Raw genomic sequence first — 25,358 nt, 5'->3', positions numbered from 1 at the left:
TGTCCTGATAAACATATGGACATTGACTTCTTAGTAAGTGAGAAAAGTGAAAATGGAAAATTTCTGGGAAATTTGATATGAATGAAACCAACCAACCAACCAACCTGTTCCTAACTCTGTCACTCACTTCCTTCCTCAGATCCTGCTTTTGTGAGGAAAAGGGATTAATCAGACAATTTTAGAAAAATCTAATTCCATGTACTATATTAAAAAACTCTTTCCTATTATCATAATTAAGGACATGATCATATTTGTCTTATTACAGTTAGCTTACAGTAACACACAAGCACTGAATTTACTTATATATGTTTTTACTTGTCTGACTATGGAAATACACTACTAATCCTCATTGTATAAAAACAGACATAATTTCACATAGTTAATGATTTTGTACATAAATCTATATATAAATTTTAGAACTAATTTTAAGAGAAAGAAAAGATAGTATAGGAAATTTTATGTCACATATTTTATTCATATATATGATCATATTTTTCAGTTAAAAATACTTGGAGTGGATATCTTGTTTTTCTTTCCCTTGTCTTTCTCTGTGTCCTTATACTTTTGTGACACAGACTTGAAAGATCAACAACCTCAGAAACATCCTGAAGCTCAAATCACATGAAATGACAAAGAGAACCCCCATGACCCTGCTACCTTCTTATTCTAGGAATTCTGCTAGAGAGTTCTTGGAAAACATGAGAAGCAGATTAGCATTTCAGTTCAAGGTTTATTTGAGAGTTAGGAACAGAGATACTGAGAGCCAGGCCTGTGCCTGCTAATTTTAACCTTTTGATCAAGGAGAGTAAGCCCAGTACTGATTGATTTCACATCATTAGTGGGGCTTTCTGACCACACCTCTCTCTTTAATTCTTTCCTGAGTGAATTTGTAATTTTCCTTTGGTTTCTGATGTTAAAACAACAGATTGTGAAGGATCAAAGACTATAATGACAAGGAGGAAGTAGCAAGTTAGTGACATCTTTTTAGAGGAGTAACTATACACAGGATGATTACTCAGTCTTCTGAGAAGTGACTGAAGAATAAATTCCAGTATAACACATGCCAGGAGACTGTCCAAGTATCATATTTATTCATTAACTCACATTCAGCTATTAACCTTTTATTGAACACCTGCTGTACTTTATACACAATGCATCTATATGCATTTTACACACTATTCACAAGATCTGATAAAATAAAGAGAAGTGTAAGAGTCACGGATAAGAGATTGAGATAATGAGGTCAAACAGACTTGTGTTTGAAAGCCTGGTTCTACCACTCACTATAGTGGGCTGAATTATGGTCCCCAAAAGATATTCCACCTGAAACCTCAGGATGTGACCTTGTTTGTAATAAGTCTTTCCAGATGTTATTAAAGTAGGTTTTTTGGGATGAGGTCATCGTCATCCTGGATTAGAATGGGCCCTCACTTCAATGATGAGGGTCCTGGCACAGAAAAGAAGATGGAGACAGAGAAAAAGGCCATGTGAAGATGGAGAGAGATTGGAGTTATGCTGCTTCAAGCTGAGAAAAGCAGAGGGATGCAGGTAGTTCTCAGGAGCTAGCAGAGAGGCAGAGGAGATTCTTCCTCAGAGACTCCAAAGGGAATGAAATAGGCTGACATCTTGATTTTTGGACTTCTAGCTTCTCAGGTGGTAAGAAAATAAAATGTTGTTTTGAGCTCCGTTTGTGGTAATTTGTTACAACAGCCCTAGGAAACCAATACACCAGCTGCATGACTTCAGGTTAATTAGCTTTCTCTTTATTCCATTTCTGTCTCTGCAAAATGAAGAGAATAACATTACTTGCCCATAAAGTTATTGTGAAGATTCCATGAGGTAATGTATGTCAAGTGCTGAGTATAAGATCTGCCACAATGATAGGAGTTCAATAAATGTTAGCAGCTATTTCTGATATGTGTGGTACTTATGGGTCAGTTGGAATTTCTAATTTATGAGTATTGTGATTACTTAAATAATGGCCTTCATTGAGTTTTACTTTTCTGTTTGGGAGATCTTTTTACTTTTCAAAGGGGAATAAGAAAGAAGATGAATTGCTTCTCCCAATATTTCTGGTTGCAAAAATCATATGGGCCCCAGAACCTTGGCCTCTCTGACAAGAACATAGTGTGTATTCCTCAAGGGGCTGCTGCATGCTTGGTTAGAGCAGTTAGGACTTATATTTATTATGTACAAACTCAAATGCACTCTGCCAAACTGGGTCATTTATGTCTCTCCAAGTTTATTGGACTCCCAACAAACCTCCAGGGCAAAGATGTAGAGGGGGAAGAAAAATTAAAACAAAACAAAAGTACTCACAACCTAGTTAGAATTGTGCTCAGGGAACTACTTTTTCCTTCACGTAGGTAGTTTTTCACATTTTCAATAATGTGTTAAAATTTCTTCTTAAATTTATTATAGATTTTTGTTAACTTTGTTCTTAAGTACTCATGCTTTGCTTTTGTAGATTTTTATATTTCCAAATTGCTTTTTCTCCCACAGAAACCTTTTATTTAAGGAGTACAAATTTCACATATTTCATAAGTACAACTTTAGGAATATAGTGATTCTTCCCACCATATCTGCCCTCCCACCCACACTCCCACCCCTCTTCCTCCTCCCTCTTCTATTTCTATACTTAATTTTTTTTACTAAGATCTCTTTTCTTTCTTTCTTTCTTTCTTTCTTTCTTTCTTTCTTTCTTTCTTTCTTTCGACAGGCAGAGTGGACAGTGAGAGAGAGAGACAGAGAGAAAGGTCTTCCTTTTTCCGTTGGTTCACCCCACAATGGCCGCTGCGGCCGGCACTTGGGCCATCCTCCACTGTACTCCCAGGCCACAGCAGAGAGCTGGACTGAAAGAGGAGCAACCGGAACAGAATCCGGTGCCCTGACTGGGACTAGAACCCAGGGTGCCGGCGCTGCAGGTGGAGGATTAGCCTATTAAGCCGCGGCGCCAGACCACTAAGATCTTTTTTCAATAAATTTTATACACATATGATTAACTCTATACTAAGTAAAGAGTTTAAATTGTATGAAAAAAAAACTGTTCCTCAACAGATGAGACAAGAGCTATTCAAAGTCATTATATAAAAATAAAAAACAAGTGCCCAAATAGATCCATGCAGTTTTTTAAATTTTTAAGAAGATTTTTATTCAGTGAATACAAATTTTATATGTAAAGCTTTTAGGAATATAGTGGTTCTTCCCCACATTCCCGCCCTCCCACCCCTACTCCCATCCCACCTCCTACTCCTCCCCCATTCCATTTTTCATTGATTCATTTTTAATTGACTTTATATACAGAAGACCAACTCTATACTAAGTAAATATTTCAACTGTTTGCACCCACACAAAGTATAGAGTACAGTTTGAAGACAAGTTTTACTGTTAATTCTCATAGTACACCTCACTAAGGACAGAGGTCCTACATGGGACATTAGTGCACAGTGACTCCTGTTGTTGATTTGGCAATTAACACTCTTATTTTTGACTTCAGTGACCACCCGAGGCTCTTGGCATGAGCTGTCAAGGCTATGGAAGTCTTTTGAGTCCACAAACTGGGTATTTAGACAAGGCCATAATCAAAGTGGAAGTTCTCTCCTCCCTTCAGAGAAGAGTATATCCTTCTTTGATGGCCCCTTCTTTCCACTGGGGTCTCACTCCCAGAGATCTTTCATGCAGAACAGTTTTTGCCACTATGTCTTGGCTTTCTATGCCTGAAATGCTCTCATGGGATTTTCAGCCAGATCCAAATGCCTTAGGGGTTTATTCTGAGGTCAGAGTGCTGTTTAGGGCATTTGTCATTCTATGAGTTTGCTTGTGGACTGCTTCTCATGTTGGAACTTTCTCTCCTTTTTAATTCTATCTATTGTTATTACCAGACACTTGGTCTTATTTATATGATCCCTTTGACACTTAATATTATCTATATGATCAATTCCACACTTAATATGATCACTTTATAACATAAGATGGGATTAGTGCCACCCAGCTTAATGGGATTTGGAGTCCCATGGCAAGATTTTAGCTTCACTCTTAGGGTTAAGTCTGTAGGAATGTGTGCTGATCTGTACAGTTCCTCCCTCTCTCATTCCCACTCTTATTTTTGACTGGAATCTATTTTCAATTGAATTATTACATCTATGATTAATTCTATGTTAAGTCATTACATATTAAAGTGTTAATTTCACTTTACCTTTTAGATGCTCTATTAGCTACCACCGATCAGGGAGAACATATGGTATTTTTCCTTTTAGGAGTGACTTATTTCACTAAGTATAATGTTTTCAAGTTTGCATTTTTTGCAAATGACAGGATTTCATTTTTTTTACCACTGTGTAGTATTCTATGATGTACATATCCCATAATTTCTTTATCCAGTCTTCAGTTGATGGACATTTGGGTTGATTCCATATATTAGCTATTGTGAATTGAGCTGCAATAAATACAGAGATACAGATCTCTATTTCATATGCTGATTTCATTTCCCTTGGGTAAATTCCCAGGAATGGGATGGCTGGGTCATATGGTAGGTCTACACTCAGCTTTCTGATGTATCTCTATACTGTCTTCCACAGTAGCTGTATAAGTTTGCATTCCCAACAACTGTGGACTAGGTTATCTTTTTCCCCACATCATCACCAGCATTTGTTGTTTGTTGATTTCTGTATGAAAGCCATTCTAATGGGGTGAGGTCAAACCTCATTGTGGTATTGGTTTGCATTTCCTTGATGACTAGTGTTTCTGAGCATTTTTTCATGTGTCTGTTGGCCATTTAGATTTCGTCTTTGAATAATGTCTGTTTAAGTCCTTTGTCTTTCTTAACTGGGTTGTTTGTTTTGTTTTTGTTGAGCTTCTTGATCTCTTTATATATTTCTGGTTATTAATCTTTAATCAGTTGCATAGTTTGCAAGTAATTTCTCCCATTCTGTTGGTTGCCTCTTCACTTTGCTAAATGTTTCTTTTGTAGCACAGAAGCTTCTCAATTTGATATAATCCCATTTGTCAATTTTGTCTTTGATTTCCTGTGCCTCTGGGGTCTTTTCCAAGAACTCTTTGCCTATGCCAATGTCTTGCAGGGTTTCCTCAATGTTGCCTAATAATTTGATAGTATCAGGTCATAGATTTAGGTCCTTAATCCATTTTGAATGGATTTTTGTGTAAGGTATAAGGTAAGGGTCTTGCTTTATACTTCTGCATGTGGAGATCCAGTTTTCCCAGCACTATTTGTTGAAGAGTCTGTCCTTGTTCCAGGGATTGATTTTAGCTCCTTTGTCAAAGAGAAGTTGGTTGTAGATGTGTGAGTTGATTTCTGGTGTTTCTATTCTGATCAATTGGTCTATCTATCTGTTTCCGTACCAGTACTAGGTTGTTTTGGTTATAACTGCCCTGTAGTAAGTCTTGAAATCTGGTATTGTGATGCCTCCAGCTTCGTTTTTGTTGTAAAAGTTTGCTTTAGCTATTTGGGGTCTGACTGTGTTTCCATATGAATTTAAGCATTTTTTTTCTATATCTGAGAAGAACGTCCATGGTATATGATCGGTATTGCATTGAATCAAATTTCTTTTTAGTTTGCCAAGAAGCTTTTCTTAAAGTTGATTGTTAATGAATTTCATCAAATGCTTGTATTGCATCTGTTAAAGTGATAATATGTGTTCTTTTTTTTAAAGATTTATTTTATGTTTTTGAAACATAGAGTTACAGGGGAGGTTGAGACAGAGAAAGAGGTCTTCCATCCACTGGTTCACTCCCCAAATGGCTGCAATGGCAGAGCTGAGCCAATTTTGAAAGCAGGAGCCAGGCTCTTCTTCTGGGTCTCTTACATGGGTATAGGGGCTCAAGGACTTGTGCCATCTTCTGCTGCTTTCTCAGGCACATTAACAGGGAGCCGGATTGGAAGTGGAGCACCTGGACTCAAATCGGCACCCATCTGGGATGCTGGTGCTGCAGGCTAGGGCTTTAACCTGCTATGCCATATCGCTGGCCCCAATCAGTGTTCTTCTTTAAGTACTTAATGTGATGAAATCCATGTCTAGATTTACTATTGTTAAACCACCTTTGAATTTCCTTTATTCATCTAATCTGAACATTGTTTCATTCATTCATTCAAATAATAATATTGGCAATCCATTATGTTCTAAGCAATCCCACAATGTTGGGATATGATCGTGATCATCCTCACCATCATCATCATAATCATCAGCATGATAGTAATAATAAAACTAGAGATTAGGGGTAGGCATTTAGCCTAGCAGTTAAGATGCCAGTTAGGACACTGGTGTCCTACATCAAAGACCTGGGTTCAATACCTGGTTTTGGCTCCTGATTCCAGATTCCTACTAATACATACTCCAGGAGGCAGCCGTAATGGCTTAAGTAATTGGGTTACTGTCACCCATGTGGGAGGCATGGTTTGACTTTCCAGCTATTAGCTTTTGCCTGGTCCAGTCCTGGTCATGGTGATTATTTGGGGGAGTAAACAAATGAATAGGAGTATGTGCTCGCTCACTCTCTCTTTCTCTCCATTCTCTCTCAAAAGCAAAACAAAACATAAAAGTGAGGTCAGTAACATCATAGAACTTATATGCTGACATTTTACAAATTTCCATTTGCTAAATTTTGTTTATATTCTGCATCTATGCCCTTTAGTAAGATTAGCTGTAACATCCCATTTTTATACTTCCCTTGACCATGTAGTTAAATACTATTGCATATGCTGGGTCATAAAGCCCAATTGGAAGACCAATTTGCACTCATTCTGGATTTGCTTTTGAGCTTCTCTTGTTTCACTCAAAACTGACAGTTATAACATATATTTGGTAAATGAATTGAAGTAGCTCATTGAAAACAGATATAAGTTGATTCCAAAATCCAAGAAAAGGCCCTTCAAATCTTGTGGCACTTCTTTAGTGGCAGGTAGTGTAAGATGTGGTGACTTGCCTTTCTCCTTAGAGAGACTATCTCCACATGTGCTACATAACTGGGACTCAGAAACTTTTGCTAAGTGAATTTTCAGGGATTTATCTTCCACCTTCTGTTCGCGTTTATATCCATTCTCACTAGGTCTATGTCAATGTAATTAGCAAATCTTGTGTTTCTTCTGCCATTTTCTTCCAGTTTTTCCATGTGAGAATGCTAAACTCTGATCCTCACTATAACCTGATGGCAACAAGGGGCATTCAGGTAAGTCTTCAAGTGAACATGTCACCTTGTAAGGCAGCTCCCTCAAATGAGATTTTTATGGGGTATGTTATGCAAGGGCAGCCTCCTTCCACTCTCAAGAGAATCTCAGAGTGATGCAATGAGGGAAGGCTTAAGATTCTTTAATGTCCTCTGAGACCAAGCAGATGCTCCTATTCTAGGTTTCAAGTCTCACTTCCACTCAGTCAACGCTTAGAGCAGCTGTGAATTAAACTCAAGATTCTACAACCTGGGGTCAGTGCTATGGTGTAATAGGTTAAGCCTCCACCTGTGGTGCTGGCATCCCATATGGGCTCCAGTTCACATCCTGGCTGCTCCTCTTCCCATCCATCTCTCTGCTAATGGCTTGGGAAAGCAGTGGAAGATGGCCGAAGTGCTTAGGCCCCTGCACTCATGTGGGAGACCTGGAAGAAGCCCTTGGCTCCTGGCTTCAATTAGTCCAATGCTGGCCATTGCAGCCATCTGGGGGAGAGGACCAGCAGATGGAAGACCTCTATCTCTCTCTCTCTCAAATAAATAAATCTTAAAAAAAGATTCTACAACCTATAGAGCTAAATTTTCTGTTTAATCTTCACTCATATAGGTTCTGTGGCTGTAAAAAGAGAATATTTGAGGGCTGTCATAGAAATTCTCTGGTGGTCTGTTCCATCAGCCTAGTGTGTGAAGATCTGTGTTTGTAATTTTCATTTTGTATGTGCTCCAGTGTGCTCAGAAAAACCCACTCAATATCAAAGGCCTCGCAGTCAACACTACCTCATTAACAATCAAACGAAGCAATCCCTTGTCTCTCCATAGTACTTCATTGACTAGGAACATCCTCATTATTTGTGATGCCAATGCATGGATCACTAGTATCCCGTGATTCATTGTCAATGAGTACAGCACTGCACTCAAGACCAAGGACAAGACCAAGGGGGGGGGGGGAGGGGGGGGAGGAGGAATTCCATAATTACATTTTTAAATGAATTTTTGTTCCTGGTACTGATCCATGTATAATCAATGTCCACTCAGGAGACAGAAATCACACCAGTTATTTTAACAGAGAGGGTTTAACATAAGAATTATTGATGGGGCCAGTGCTGTAGTGAAGCGGGTAAATCTACCACATGCGGTGTTGGCATCCTATATGGGCACCAATTCGAGTCCCGGCTGTTCCACTTCCCATCCAGCTCTCTGCTATGGCCTGGGAAAACGGAGAAGACGGCCCAAGTCCTTGGACCCCTGTACCAACGTGGGAGACCTGGAAGAAGCTCCTGGCTCTTGGCTTCAGATTGGCACAGCTCCGGCCATTGCGGCCATCTGGGGAGTGAACCAGCGGGTGGAAGACCTCTCTCTCTCTCTCTCTCTCTTTCTGCCTCTCCTTCTCTCTCTGTGTAATTCTGACTATTCTGACTTTCAAGCAAATAAATAAATCTTTTTTTTAAAGAATTATTGACTAAGTATTTGATTGCTAATTAGGTAACAGAAGGAACAAAAAGCAGGAACAGCTACCATTTCTATGGCTGGGGGATCAAAGAGAAGTAGTTGGAATTATTAGAACTTAAAAGTTTAGTGAGCTCCCAGGAAGCTGCAACTCAGACTCTGGGAAGGAGGAACAGTTTGCCTGATGATGAAATCTCTGAACTTGAAGCAGCCCTGTGGGTTTGTGAGCTCGAACTCAGAGGTGGGACTGCTGGCTGATTGGAGGTGGTGTCTTTCACAGGGTGTAATGAGGCTGATCCTTTGGTTGTCAAAACCTTGCAATGTGGTACACCTACTGCTACAGGAAGGGGGAGTTGTTTCTAAGGAGCAGGGGTGATATTTCCAGGAACTGGGAGCAGACTGAGGAAGCATCGGAGGAAGCAAATGAGCTCAGTTCACATCATTATCCTCTAGCCTGGCAGTATCCCTCCAGGGAAAAGTCTTATGGTGACGTCTAATAGGGAACCAGCTGGCAAAGCAGAAATGTGGTTTGCAGGATCCTGGTATCAGCAACTCAGAACACAGAGTAGAAGGCTGGGTTTGGAGCTGTGGGGCATCCATCCAGACCCCTGTTTGACTCTCTGCCCTCCAATTTTCTTATTCCTCTAGATCTATGGAAAAGCAAAGCAATGAGATAATCAAAGAAGCATTTATTTACAAACCACTAGAAATAATTATTACCTTGGTAAGGGCAGCCATTTACTTAGAAATCCAATGGTAAAACACAAAACTCTGAAAAGAATTGTTTACTACTTGTAAGAATTGGAATTTATATTCCAGTGATGGAAATAACCAGGCCTGGAAAAAGGTAGGGTTAAATTATTTAATTCAAAGGGAAAATAACAAAGAAAAATTCAAGTTGGAATTTCATTTAAACAAAGAATTTATTTTGTCTTTGTTACATACAGGTTTTGGCATTCTATTGATTCCATATAAAATTTTGACACTTCTTGGGATAAAGCCTTTTAAAAGGCAAAATTCAAATTTAATTGATACCTCATAAATTATCAGATACTCTGTTTTTTTTTTTTTAACTTAAGATATGAGCATTTGTTCCAATGCAGTGATTCAGAATAGACTCATGACCGATGAAGTTGGCCTTAAAAAAAGGAACAAAATATGGAAACATTTTAGTCAGGGATACGCTTTCTACAGGGCCTAATTGCAAAGATTCTCTGTAATTAAACTGTTCTGAATGTTAGCTTAAGTTTTAATAAGCTGATGTCTAACTTTCCCATGATTGTCCTTGTTCAAAACAAATCAGACTTAAGAAAAATATTTTTTTCCAAATTGTAGTGTGTTTCAGAGGCAGATACATTTAAAATGTATTCAAATAATAAAATGCAGAACCAACTGCTGCATGTAGCCCTTAATGTATGTAGCATTTCCAAAGTAGTCTAACAGCCTCTTTCTTTATCATTGTCATCAATCATAACACAGATGGTGTTTCCTGACATCTTTCAGTCAGATTCCAGTCCTGTGCTGCAGAGGCTTCCTGTTATCAATATGGCTTTTTGGTAAATGGCTTCATTTTGCTGTTGACAAGGCTGATATAAACAAGCTGTGTAATTTACTCTGCTACCAAATAAATCACATGTGAACATTTAACTGTTCTAGCCCAATAGTCTGGCAAGTGTTTTTGTCTGCATGGAGAATATTTGACATTTAAACTCAACCCAGAAAAACAAAAACAAAAACCCAAGTTTATTCTCCCACATTTCAGCAGAGTTTTTGCGCAAGCCAAAGGTGGCTTGACTATGCCAATTAAGAGGGCTAAAGAGGCATCCTTTCTAAGAGTCTTTCTAGGCAAGCTGTTATTATTATTATTGTGTTTGATTTAGAGACAGAGAGAGAGAGAGAAAGGGAGCAAGAGCGCTCCCATCGGCTTCAACCCCCAAATGCTTGCAATGGCTAGGACTGGGCAGTGTGAAAGCTGGGAACTAGGAACTTTATCCAGGTCTTCACGTGGGTGGCAGGGACCCAATTACTTGAGCCGTCACTGCTGTCTCCCAGGGTCTGAATTAGCAGGCAGATGGAGTAAGGAGCTTGGGGGTCTTAAATGACATCTTAACAACTAGGCTAAATGCCTGTCCCAATGATTGTATTCAATGGCACATATAGGCTAGCAACTGGAAAGTTAGAAAATGTGCATGTGTGGATATTCCGTAAGCTCCATTGTCACCTTTGGACCCCTAGTTTACTCAGTAGACATAAATGTTCTCCAGATGCATTAAAGATGTTAAAGATAAATCCATCAATGTAATAAATCACATTCTTTGTGATTTCAAAAATACCTACACTGTGGCCACGATGTGATTGATTTGATTGTAAAAGTTAAGTATTCCCACTTAATATGAGACAATTTGGTAGATTTACAGATTTCAGATCAAGAGAAGGAATTGCAGTGTCCAAAATCATCAATGTCTTAGTACTTGGTAATCAATAAGAAAGACAATTGAAAAATGAGAGGCCAGCGCCGCGGCTCAATAGGCTAATCCTCCACCTAGCGGCACCAGCACACCGGGTTCTAGTCCCAGTCGGAGCGCTGGATTCTGTCCCGGTTGCCCCTCTTCCAGGCCAGCTCTCTGCTGTGGCCAGGGAGTGCAGTGGAGGATAGCCCAAGAGCTTGGGCCCTGCACCCCATGGGAGGCCAGGAGAAGCACCTGGCTCCTGCCTTCAGATCAGCACGGTGCGCTGGCCGTGGCGGCCATTGGAGGGTGAACCAACGGCAAAAGGAAGACCTTTCTCTCTGTCTCTCTCTCTCACTGTCCACTCTGCCTGTCAAAAAAAAAAAAAAAAAAAAAAAAAAAAAGAAAGAAAAAGAAAAATGAGAAAGGATATGAACTGAAGTGGAAATGTAAATGGGTGACACATACATGAAGAGAAAGCTCAAGTTCTTTAGTAATCAAAATATGAATTACTATGGGGGTGCAAACTGTTGAAATCTTTACTTAATGTATACTAAACTGATCCTCTGTAAAAAAAAAAAAAAAAAAAAAGAAATTATCAATTCCCAACTTGACTCTCACTGGGATTAAACATGACAATAGGTCTGATCTGATTTCATCATCATTTAAAAAAAATCATCTATTATTTTTCACTTTATGTTTCTGTGTGGGAGCAAACTGTTGAAATCCTTACTTAATGTATACTAAGCTGATCTTCTGTATATTAAGATAATCGAAAATGAATCTTGATGTGAATGGAAGGGGAGAGGGAGTGGGAAAGGGGAGGGTAGTGGGTGGGAGGGACGGTATGTGGGGGAAGCCATTGTAATCCATAAATCGTACTTTGGAAATTTATATTCATTAAATAAAAGTTAAAAAAAATAAGAAAAAATATGAATTAAACAATGAAATACTACTTTGTATTTAATATTCTGGTAAAAATTAAGAACATAGGTCCACAAATGCTTTTTTTAAAGATTTATTTATTTATTTGAAAGGCAGAGTTGCAGGGAATAAAAGGGAGACACACACACACACACAGAGAGAGAAAGAGAGAGAGAGAGAGAGAGAGAGGGAGAGAGATATTTTCCATCCACTGGTTCACTCTCCAAATGATCATAAATGGCTGGAGCTGGGCCAATCTGAAACCAGGAGTCAGGAGCTTCTCTCAGGTCTCCCACGTGGGTGCAGGGGCCCAAGCACTTGGGCCATCCTCTGCTTCTTTCCCAGGGAGCTGTATCAGAAGTGGAGCAGCTGGGACCAGAACCAGCACCCCTGTGGAATATCAGCACTGCAGATGGAGGCTTCACCCACTACACCACAGCACCAACCCTCCCTATCTAAGAGTAGGAAGATAAGAGGCTAGCTGGAACTCTTACCAAGAGCCAACCCATCATTTACACACAGACCTCACCCCTTCAGTACTATTCAGAGATATTACTGCAGAAATATCCATCTTTCTCCCCCCACCAATGATTTATTTTTTTATTTTGAAAGTCAAAGTTACAGAGAGTGAGAATGATCTCCCATCCACTGGTTTATTCCCCAGTTGGCTGCAATGGTCAGGGTTGGGTCAGGCTGAAGCCAGGAGCCAGGAGCTTCTTCTGGGTCTCCCATGTGGGTGGCAGGGACCTCCTTTCTTCTGAGTGAAGCATCCATATTCCACTGCTTTACCCAGGTCATTAGTAGGGAGTTAGATCAGGAGTGGAACAGCTAGGCCTCGAACTGGCACCTATATGGTATGCTGGCATGTCAGGTGGCAGCCTTACCTGCTACGCCACAGTGCTGGCCCCTGCATCCTTCCCTTATGTACCATCACTTTTTTCTTCTCCATTGGATCATTCTCATTAGTGTGTAAGGTGTTGTCTACAACCCTGAAAAGATCATTCCTAACCTCCACCCCTTCTCCAACTACCAGTGCCTTCCTTTGCTCCCATTTTCAGCAAAACTTGTTGGCAGGGTTGTCTCTACTCGCTGTGTCTACTTCCCTCTCTTTTCAGTGCTTCTGAATCCATTCCAATCAGTCTTTCACTACAGTCACTCCACCAGAACAGTTCTTTTATGGGCCATTAGTGACCCATAAATTGAAAAACTCGAAGGCTCATTCTCAATCCTCATTTTACTTCTTTCAGTAACATTTGAAAGCATTCTATAACTTCCTTGAAGCAGCATTTGGTGGTGTCCAACAAGCTACATTCTTGGTTCCTCTATTCAACAACTCCCACTGAATGGACAAACAGGCATTGTACACTTAACAGGCACAAAACTTAACTATATCTAAACTTGATCTTTCTCTCCATTCTTCCTGCTGGTCAGGTGCCAAAAATGATATCATGCTTGAGTTTTTCTTCATGATGCATCATACATCCATTCCAACTGATACCACCTTCCAAGTGACAAACATAAACAAACCCCATATCTATCTCATTATATTCCTGGAGAAAGGTCCAAGAAAACTAGAGAACAGAGAAGATCTTATCCATTGGAGGGAGATGGAAGTAAAGAAAGGGGGTTAGTTACTTAATGAGTGGGAAAAAAAATGAGTCTTCACTCATGGCAGAGCTAGCAGCTCAAAAAAAATTTTTGCCCTCTGGCTGGACCAATTAGAAAAAAGGCATCATCCTTTAGGGTGACAGAACCCTAACCAGAGTACCTAATTTGATGAGTGGAGCCAGACTCAAATTTTGCATCCTTTTCTACCATTTCTGTACCCTCTTGTATTCTTTTGGGTGGGTGCCATCACATGGGGCTGAAAGCTTGAGTATACCTAGACAAATCCCCAGTAGTGAGCAAATACCATGAGTAAAGTTTCTTTGTATTATCTCTCTCCTAAGAAAACTGTACCTAAAGTGGGGAGACTTCAAGTTTAGGGTGTTGGTATATACAACACAGGGTATAGTGATTGAAGGAAGGAAATGAGTACTTTTTTTTTTATCAGCCCTGAATTTAAATAAGATGTCAGCTACTGTTTTCTCACCGTGTCTCCATTAAACTCCATTCAATGCCCTGCCACATTAGTGAAGTCTCATAGATTTTGAATCTTTCTAAGTTTCTTATAGGACTCAACAGGTGGATCTCAACTGACAGGGACATTTCAGTGTTTACCAATGACTGTAGACCTAATGTGTGATGAGCCGCCTCTTAACTCAATGTTCAGGAACAGGTTTCTTTGGACATCTTAGAATATTAGTGAGTCAATGAGGTTTCACCTCACTCCAGTTAGATTGGCTTACATACAGAAATCAACCAACAACAGATGCTGGCAAGGATGTGGGGAAAAAGGGACACTAATCCACTGTTGGTGGGAATGCAAACTGGTAAAGTCATTATGGAAGACAGTTTGGAGAGTCCTCAGAAACCTGAATACAGCACTACCACAGGACCCAGCCATCCCACTCCTTGGAATTTACCCAAATGGAATTAAAGGGAGAAAAAAAGAGCCATTTGCACCTCAATATTTATTGCAGCTCAATTCACAATAGTTAAGACATGGAATCAACCTAAATCTCCATCAACAGATGACTGGATAAAGAAATTATGGGGTATGTACTCTATGGAACACTATATATACAGCAGCAAAAAACAATGAAATCCGGTCGTTTACAACAAAATGGAGGAATCTGGAAAATATCATGCTGAATGAAATAAGCCAGTCCCAAAGGGACAAATGTCATATTTTCTCCCTGATCAATGGCAACTAAACGAGATCTAAAATGATACCCATTGAAGTGAAATGGACACTATGAGAGACAATGACATGATCAGCCCTTGTCTAGACTGTTGAGGAACAACTTACTATTTTATTCCTTTTAGTATTTTTGTTGTTGTTGTTGTTGCTCTGTTTGTTCTACTTAACACCACTGGTTGAACTCTGTAATCAATGCACAATCATTCTTAGGTGTTTAAAATGAACAGAAAAGTGATTTCTGTTAAATATGGGAGTGGGAATAAGAGAGGGAGGAGATATATAGGTTGGCACATGCTCACTCGGACTTACCTCCAATGGTGGAGCTAGAAATGTGCCAGGGGATTTCAACTCAATCTTATCAAGGAGGCATGTACCAATGCCAGCACACTTGGTAAAGTGGTAAGTATAAGTACATAACCGATCAAAAAGATAGGGTAAGTGTCAAAGAGATTTCACAAATAAGACCAGTGTAAGCAAATAATGAAGGATAGAATTAAAAGGGAGAGAATGATCCTGTGGGGGAAGCAGGACACACAGCAGACTCATAGAATGGCAAACGCCCCAAACAGCACTCCGGCCTCAGAATCAACCCTTGGGGCATTCGCATCTGGCTGAAAGGCCCATGAGAGTCTCACAGGCATGGAAAGCCATGACACAGTGGCAAAAACAACCTAAATGAAAGATCCTGGTGAACAAGACCCCAGCAGAAGGAATAGGCCATCAAGGAGAGAGGCGCCTTTCTCCAAAGGGAGGAAGGAACCTCTACTGTGATACGGCCTTGACTAAACAAGTTCAGGTTGGTGAACTCAAGGGGCTTCCATAACCTAGACAGCTCATGGCAAGAGCCTCGGGGGATTGCTGACGTCATAAATAAGAGTGCCAATTGTTAAATCAACTCGGGAGTCACTGGGTACATGCTCCCCACGTAGGACCTCTGTCCTTAAAGTGTTTTACCATGAGGCTGAAAGACAACACTACTAGTCAAACAATACCCTATACCTTGTGCGGTTGTGTGAGTGCAGCCTGTTAAAATCCTTACTTAGTGTATACTAAGTTGATCTTCTGTATATGAAGGTGATGGAAAATGAAACTCGATGAAGGGCGGGATGGGAGAGGGAGTGGGAGAGGGGAGGGCCGCGGGAGGGAGAGAGGTTGGGGCGGGCAGCCACAACAATACAAAAGTTGCACTTTGTAAATTCACATTTATTAAATAAAAAAAAAAGAATATTAGTGAGTATCTGACCTGAGAGCCAAAGATTTTGATGAAGACTAATGTGAGTCTTCAGTGTCAGCTTGTCCCTTGCTAACTGTATGATCTTGGGAAATTATTTAAGCACTGGAACCTCACTTTCTTCATCATGAGCATTAAATAATAATGCATGTAAATGTTCATCTCTTGGCCTAGTGCATAGCAAGCATTCAAATTTTAGATGCTCTCACTGGTGTCATTATTTTTACTAAAACTGCCTTGCCCATGGTAGATATTACCCATAAATCATGGTATGTATTGTACCTCAGTCTCAGGATACTTTCCAAAACTGGTGTTCAAGCAGCTACTACTAAGTGGGTGGTCTTGTCACATGGCAGCGCTTCCAGTGAGTTTTCTGCACTTATGCAAGTATGAAACTTCCTATTGTAAGGACAGTGGGATAGTGTGGGTCAAGCCAGGAAGGATCAGGTCTAGAAATTCACTCAGGAGAAAAGATGTCTGTTGGAATAAGAATTGGAGTCAGTCCTATGAATGAAGTATGAAATTGGAGTCAGTCCTATGAATTGAGTATGTAACCATGATCAGGGGTCAAATTAGAGAAAACAAAGAAATTTGAGCATGAAAACCAGAAAGGACTTCAAAGCTTCCTATGACCAATAGGATCCTGAATGTCAGAGTAGAATCCAGGTCCAGAGAAAAGGGAGGAAGGTGAAATCCAGGTAGAGAAGTCTGGGAATGGTGACCCAAGGCTGGTGACATAAAAGTGAACCCTGTGAACACTGTTAACAGGGCCCCAAGAATGACCTGACTTGGGGACAGATGTCAGTCCTCTGGTCTGGTTCTTGAGCAGTCCCTGAGGACTGTGTGTTACTCTACAACATATGGCAGGGCTGTGTTTGTGTTAATGAATTTTCTCAGAAACAAATGAAGGCAATGTACATGTAGGACAAGTGTTACCTTATCTGCTCAGATCCTCAGTTCCCAAGAGAAGCCAAATACCCAATGAAACAGTTCTACTATAAGTTTCTATGGGATAGAGATGTGGTTGGGCATTTAGAGATAGACTGCTATGTGTTTTCCTATAGATTCTCTATTTACAATTTGGGAATAAGTGCAATATTAGTGCAAAGATCTTAAATATTAGAATTTCAAGAACTGGGGCCAGCATTGTGGTGCAGTGGGTCAAGCTATGACCTGTCATGCGGGCATCCCGTTTGAATGCCTGTTTGAGTCCTGACTGCTCCACTTCTGATTCATCTCCCTAGCCTGGGAAAGCAGTGGAAGATGGCCCAAGTACTTGGGTCTCTGCCACAAACATCGGATACCAGGATGGAGTTGTAGGCTCCTGGCTTCCATTTCACCCAGCCCTGGCTGCAGTGGTCATTTGGGGAGTGAACCAGAGGGTAGATCTCTCTCTCTCTCTCTCTCTCTCTCTCTCTCTCTCTGCTTCTCCCTTTCTCTCTGTAACGCTGCCTTTCAAATAAAAAGAAATAAATCTTTTAAGAAATTCAAGAACTATATAGTTTCAAATATTTTGCTTGTAGTCCTTGAATTCTAAAATTTTAAATATTCTAGATTGTTTTAAATTCTGAAGAAGCATGAAATTCCTTTGGAAGACTCCATGCTTTGGAAATATAGTTACTGTCATTAAAAATGGTTTAAAAGAGCTCCTGAATGTTTATTTGGCAAACAAACTATTACATAATATTATTTCTTTGGAAGGATGATCACAAAGTCATGAACCATTGACTTTCAAAGAAGTATTGTGAAGACAGTCTGCTCCTGTTCAGAGGACAAACTGTTTCTGTAGGTCCTCTTAGGGGCTATCCAACTTTGTCTGTGGCCAGTTTATTGAAAATGCAGCTATGCCACATGAGGAAGAAACTTCCAACCTGTGTATCTTTGTCTGCCTACGGAAAATCCTTTCCCTTACAACCTAGACCTTTCCCTTATAAGCTGTTTATATGGTATAATAGGGCTGTCCAGCAAAACATAACACACACACACACACACACATTTCATGGAAAAATGTAATTAGAAGTAAGAATATATTTTTTAAATTTTTTCACTTGCAATTCAATTTCCATTTCAATTTTTTTCTTAAGTAAACTTTGCATATTATGAACTGAACTATGTATAGATTTAAATTTTTTGGGCATCATAGTTTTAGTGCCATTTCTCCATAAACTTTTTAAAAATAGATTTATTTATTTGAAATGCAGAATTATAGAAAGACAAAGAGAAAGAGAGAGAGAGAGAGAGAGAGAGAGAGAGATCATCCTTGCTCTGTTTTACTCTCCAAATGGCTGCAATGACCAGGGCTAGACCAGGCCGAAGCCAGAACCCTGAGACTCTACCTGGGTGGCAGGGACCCCAGCTCTTGGGTCATCTTCCACTGCTTTCCCAGGTGCATTAGCAGGAAGCTGGATTGGAATCAGAGCATTTGGGATTTGAACAGATACTCATATGGGATGCTGGCATTGCAGGTAATGGCTTAACCTGCTGTACTACAACGCCGGCCCCTGCATGAACTTTGAAGTATTTTCAGTATTATGAAAAGACTATGCATGGATTTCTAGTCTATTTAACACCAAAATACACAAAATACCTTTTAGTTCCATTTGTTTGTGAACTTTTAAAAGTACCCTTGCACATAGATACATAGATTTGGGGGGAACTAGCTCACACAATTAGGGGGGATGAGAAATCCATGATATGCGTTCTGCGATCAGGAGAAGCAGGAAAGCTGGTGGGGGTTAGTTCAGTACAGGACGAAAGCCTGAGAAATTGAGTGGCTTTTGCACAAGTCTCAGACTCTGAAGGTCACAGAATCAGGAACTCCGATGTCTGAGGGCAAGAGACAATGATGTACCAGCTGAAGAGGAGACAGCAAATTTGTCCTTTCTTGGCCTGTTGGCTTAATTTAGGCCTTCGATGACTTGTGTGGTGCCAGGCCAAATTGGAGAGGGTGATCTTCTTTATTTAGTCTCCTAATTCAAATGTCCTTCTCTTCTGGAAACACCTCACAGACACTCCTGGGAGATATTGTACTACCAGCTACCCAAGCACCACTTAGCCTAGTCAAATTGACATACAAAATTAGCTATCATACATGGCTCTTGGGAGTGGGCATAACAAATGATGTGTCCTAGACTTGTTTTGCTTTGCCCTTTCTGTGTCCTGCTCTGCCTTGTAAGGGACTGAATGTGAAGGCTGTATTTTCCATGCTTTCTTGTTGTCTAGTTTCTGATTGAGTTTGGTCAATAGAAGGCAATGGTGGAAGACAGAAGAACAAAAGGGAGGGAGATACAAGGATACTTCTCCCTTCTCTCTGTGTTCTGACAGCAGCTCCAGCAGTGGCTGCATCTTTCCAACTTCTACAAGACAGGCCTGGAGTGGCCCCAATTACCACTGGTCCCACACTCTGGGAACACTGGCTCCTACCTTCACCCCAGTAGCCTAGGGTGGTGGCAACTTCCTGTTGCTAATTGCTGTTTGCTTCACTGTTCCCTGGTTATATTCCCAGCCTCCTTCATCATGTTAACAAATTTAATGCTTTAACTTTCCTCTGTTTTTAATTCTCTGTTTCCTGGTTAGACTCTGACATAATTTTGTCTTTTAAAAATTTTTTTCTGTTCCACCAATGAAGATTAAGTGTGCAGGTGGGGCTTCCCAAGGAGGACCAAGAGTGACATGCAAAGGGATATATCAAATTTGAGAGGAAAGGGCATGTGTTTGGTGTAGTGGTTAAGAGGCTGCTTGGATGCCTGCGCCCCACATCAGAGCACCTGAGTCTGAGTACTACCTCCTCTCTCAATTCCAGCTTCCTGCTAATGTGCTGGTAGGTGATGGTTCAAGTACGTGGGTCCTTGCTGCCCACGTAGAAGTCCTGGATTGAGTTCCTGGCCCTTTGCTTTGGCCTGGCCCAGTCCTGGTTGTTGGGGAGTGAACTGGCAGATAAGAGAGAGCTTTCTGACTCTCCTTGTCTCTATTTCTCTGACTTTCAAAGAAAATAAATAAATAATTTTAAATATATGTGAGAGGTTAATAGGTATACAAATAAAGGTAGGTGCTGGTGCTGTGCCATAGCAGGTAGCAGCTGCCTATGATGCTGGCATCTCATATGGGTGCCAGTTCAAGACCCAGCTGCTCCACTTCCCATACAGCTCCCTGCTGATGCACCTGGGAAAACAGCAGAGGAAGGCATAAGTGCTTGGGCCCCTGCCACCCATGTGGGAGACCTTGAAGAATGTTCAGGCTCCTGGCTTTGGCCTGGCATAGCACCAGCTCTTTATAAAGTATTCATAGTCAGTTTTTGGCAGCATTTGAATCACTGAAGGCATACTGGGATGTTGTGGATGAAATTGATGAGGAGGCCTGAGTATCTGAGTCAGAGAAACCTACATGGAGTACAATATTGTGCAGAATTGCAGTAGGGAATAATGCTTCCCTACATATAGAGGTAGATCCAGACATCCTACTTTGATTTCTGAATGCTGCTTTCTTGATGTTGATCATGTGGGAAAACCTTTGAGAATTAAGTTGAAGAATATATATCTGTGGATCAAAGAAGCAGTCTGTTACAAAATTTGAAATATGTTTTAGAAATTGACTTTCTGGCTCATACTATCCTGGAGAAAAAAAATCAGATTTTACTATGAATTGTGGGATTTGTTTTGCCTGTCAACTTGATGGTGGCATTCCTGATCATGTATGTGATAATTCCCAGTGTAGACAAGCTTTCCTTCCAATATGTTTATTTGAGTGGTTGAAAGGGCAACTCATCAGTAGTTTTAATATCATGTTTGGTGAATGTTCATATTATAGTAAGGCAATTACTATGAAAACATCTGGGAAGAAACCCTGAAATAAAAATGTGTTATTTTGTGAAGAGCTGGAAACTAAGAATTATCAAAAAGACTTTGTTTGGTACCTTCAGAGGAAATATAAAGCAAGCCATACTAACACCAAGAGCAGAAGAATTAGGAAGCCATATTAATCCACATCTGCCTTTGTCTCTTCACTAACAGTAAACTGGGAAATTGTAGGCCAAAGTCCTGTAGAACTTTGTATGTCTGTGACCTGAATACCAACTGTGGAAGGGTATGTATACCAGGATGAAGATCTTGACTTGCTGAATATATCTGGACTGGTATAATCTTGACAGGCTTCATAAAAACAAGCTGAGCTTAAATAAATAGGTTTGAACAAGTGAGAAACTCCTTCCTCTATTGCAACTTTTTCATAGTTTCCTCCCCATTTCTTCTCCTCTCCACTCCTCTTCATCACTATAAAAATGTCAAAGGAAGATTCTGAGAACTATTTAGAAAGGATATAGTTTTACTTGCAAAGAAACTCACAAAAAAGTTTCTGGAAGAATCTGCTCATTGAATTAAAAAAACAAAACCAAATTAGTTAAAGGAAAAAACGACAGCTTTACTAAGATTACGCACATTGTGCTTGGGGTTGAAGATTGGAGAAATTCTCTCATGATTACATTACCCACAAACGTTGTGGTCTATGATGGGAGTCACAGAGGTGTGCCATTCAGATCTCTCTCTCTTTCAATTTTTTAAATTTATATAAGGTGAACAAATTTCACGTATTTAATACACACAGAGTCAGGAGCATAGGGATACTTCCTACTCTACCCTCCCTCCCTTTCATGCTCCCATCATTCCTTCCTTTCTTATTCTTTCTTTTAATTTTCACCATGACATACTCTCAGTTTATTTTTTAATCATAGGCCTAACCCTCCACTTAGTAGAGAATTCAACAAATAGTAAGAGGAAAAAACAGTGTTCCTCAATCGTAGAGACAAGGGCTGTAAATAATAATCAAATCTCAAAATGTCAATTTCTCTCATATACATTACATTTTTTGTATTCTATTAGATATCACAGAACAGGGAAAACATGATAGTTGTTTTTTGGGGCTGGCTTATCTCATAAGTAAAATGGTCTCCAGTTGTGTCTGTTTTGTTGCAAAACACGACTTCACTCTTTTTTATGGCTGACTGGTAGTCCATAGTGTATATATACACCACATTTTCTTTATTTTTTTAAAATATATATTTATTTATTTGAAAGACAGAGTTACAGAGAGGCAGAGGCAGAGAGATCTTCCATCCGCTGGTTCACTCCCCAAATGGCCACAAAGGCCAGAGCTGGGCCTAACTGAAGCCAGGAGCCAGGAGCTTCTTTTAGGTCTCCCATGTGGGTATGGGAGTCCAAGCACTTGGGCCATCATCTACTGCTTTCCCAGGCCATAGCAGAGAGTTGGATTAGAAGTGGAGCAGCTGGGTCTCGAATAGATGCCCATTTGGGATGCCAGCACTGCAGGCAGGAGCTTTTCCCGCTATACCACAGCACTGGCCCCTCCACATTTTTTTTCTCCAGTCATTGTTGATGGACATCTGGGTTGATTCCATATCTTAGCTGTTGTGAATTGAGCTGCAATAAACATGGGGGGTACAGATAACTCTTTCATATGCTGATTTCATTTTGTTTGGGTAATCTCCTAGGAGTGGGATGACTGGGTCATACGGTAGATCTATTTTCAGATTTTTGAGGAATCTCCATAATGGTTTCCACAATGGCTGTACTAGTTTACATTCCCACCAACCATGGATTTTTCTCATATCTTCACCAGCATTTATTTTTTTTTTTATTTCTGTATGAGCACCATTCTAACTGAATTAAAACTCATTGTGGTTTTGATTTACATTTCCCTGATGGCTGATGATCTTGACCGTTTTTTCATGTGTCTGCTGGCCATTTGAATTTCCTCTTTTGAAAAATGCTTGTTCAAATCCTTTGTCCATTTCTTAACTGTATTGTTTATTTTGTTGTTGTTGAGTTTCTTGATCTCTTTATAGATTCGGGATATCAGTCCTTTGTCAGTTGTATAGTTTGCAAATATTTTCCCATTCTGTTGGTTGCCTCTTTGTTGAGTGTTTCCTTTGCAGTGCAGAAGAGTTTTAGCTTGATGTAATCAAATTTGTGTATTTTTGCTTTGATTGCCTGTGCTTCTGGCATCTTTTCCAAGAAGTCTTTGTGTATGCCAATGTCTTGCAGAGTTTCCCCAATGTTCTTCTCTAATAATTTGGTGGTATTAGGTCATAGATTAAGATTCTTGATCCATTTTGATTTGACTTTTGTATAAGGTGTAATGTAGGGGTCTTTTCTTCATACCTCTGCATGTGTAGATACAATTTTCCCAGCACCATTTATTGAAGAGACTATCTTTTCTCCAGGGATTGATTTTAGCTCCTTTGTCAAAGATAAGTTGTTTGTAGATGCATGGATTGATTTCTGGCATTTCTATTCTGTTCCAAGTGCCTCTCCATCTGTTTTTGTACCAGTACTAGGCTGTTTTGATTATAACTACTCTATGGTATGTCTTGAAATCTGGTGTTGTGATGCTTCAGATTTGTTTTTGTTGTATAAGATTGCTTTAACTATTTTTGGTCTCTTGTGTTTCTAATGAATTTTAGCATCATTTTTTTTTAGATCTGAGAAGAATGTAGTTGGTATTGACATTGGTAGTGATATTGGGATAACATTGAATCTGTAAATTGCTTTTTTTTAAAAAAAAAGATTTATTTATTTATTTGAAAGGCAGAATTACAGAGAGGCAGAAGCAGAGAGAGAGAGAGAAAGTCTTCCATCTGCTGGTTCATTCCCCTGATGGCTACAAGATTGGAGTTGCGCCAATTCAAAGCCAGGAGCCGGGAGTTTCTTCTGGGTCTCCCATGAGGGAGACGGACTTGGGCCATCTTCTACTGCTTTCCTAGGCCATAGCAGAGAGCTGGATCAGAAGCGGAGCAGCCAAGACTTGAACCGTCACACATATGGGATGCCGGCACTGCAGGCCATGGTTTTACCTGCTACACCACAGTGCTGGCCTCTATAAATTTCTTTTGATGATATTAATTATTCCGATACACAAATATGGAAGATTTCTCCAATTTTTGTGTCTATTCTTTATTTAATGTTTTGTAATTTTCATTGTAGATATCGTTCACCTCCTTGATTAGATTTATTTCAAGATATTTAAATTTTTTGTAGCTATTGTGAATGAGACTGATCTTACAAGTTCTTTCTAAGCCATGACATTGTCTGAGTATACTAAGTCTATTGATTTTTGTGAGTTGATTTTATGTCCTGCAACTTTACCAAACTCTCCTATGAGTTCCAATAGTCTCCTAGTGCAGTCTTTTGGTTCCCCATATATAGAATCATGTCATCTGCAAACAGGGATAATTTGATTTCCAAATTGTATCTCTTTCATTTCTTTTTCTTACCTAATGGTTCTGGCTAAAACTTCTAGATCTTTATTGAGTAGCAGTGATGAAAGTGGGCATCCTTGACTGGTTCCAGATCTTAGTGGAAATACTTCTGATTTTTCCCCATTCAATATGATGTTGGCTATGGGTTAGTCATATATTGCTTTGACTGTGTTGGGGAATGTTCCTTCTTTTTCCAGTTTGGTTAAGGTTTTTATCATGAAGGCATATTGTACTTTATCAAATGGTCTCTTTGCATCCATTGAGATAATCACATGGTTTTTATTCTTTATTTGTTAATGTGATGTATCATATGTATTGATTTGCATATGTTGCATAGCAGGGATAAATCCCACTTGATCCAGGTTAATGATCTTTATGATGTGTTGTTAGATTTGATTAGTCAATATTTTGTTGAGAATTTTTACATCTATGTTCATCAGTGATATTGGTCTATAGTTCTCTTTGTTGTATCGTTTTCTGGTTTTAGAATTAACGTGATGCTGGCCTCATAGAAGGAGTTTGGGAGAATTCTCTCCCTTTCCATTATTTTGAATAGTTTGAGAGAATTGGAATTAGTTCTTTAAATGTCTGGTAGAATTCAGCAACAAAGCCGTCTGGTCCTGGGCTTTTTTTTTGTTGGGAGGTTCTTTATTACTGACTCAATCTCCATCTTGGTTACCCATCTATTTAGGTTTTCTATGACTTCATGACTCAATTTTGGTAGATGGTATGTGTCTATGAATCTATCCATTTCTTTTTGATTTTCTAATTTGTAGGCATATAGCTGTTTGTAGTAATTCCAGATGATTCTTTTTATTTCTATGGTATCTGTTTTTACATTTCCTTTTTAATCTCTGATTTTATTGATTTGGGTCTTTTCCATATTTTTTTTGGTTAGTTGGGCCAATGGTATATCAATTTTATTTATTTTTTCAAAAAACAAGATCTTCATTTCATTGATCTCCTGTATTTTTAAAATTTTGTTTATTCTCTAATTTTAATTTCTTTCAAATCTCTCTGGAAGAGAGAATCTGTTATGCAAAATGGGATTGGGGCCGGTGC

The 25,358-nt window shown here is 39.6% G+C and overlaps 1 pseudogene; it reads left to right on the top strand.

Annotated features, from left to right (window-relative positions):
- The first annotated feature begins 20,255 nt into the window (after nt 1-20,255).
- Nucleotides 20,256-20,873, top strand: LOC103352137 (E3 ubiquitin-protein ligase FANCL pseudogene; annotated as a pseudogene).
- The last annotated feature ends 4,485 nt before the right edge of the window (nt 20,874-25,358 follow it).

Source organism: Oryctolagus cuniculus, chromosome 9 (genome assembly GCF_051225735.1).
Source record: "Oryctolagus cuniculus isolate XC-2025 breed Fujian yellow rabbit chromosome 9, ASM5122573v1, whole genome shotgun sequence".
NCBI classification, from domain to species: Eukaryota; Metazoa; Chordata; class Mammalia; order Lagomorpha; family Leporidae; genus Oryctolagus; species Oryctolagus cuniculus.
This window is presented reverse-complemented; position numbering and strand designations above follow the sequence as displayed.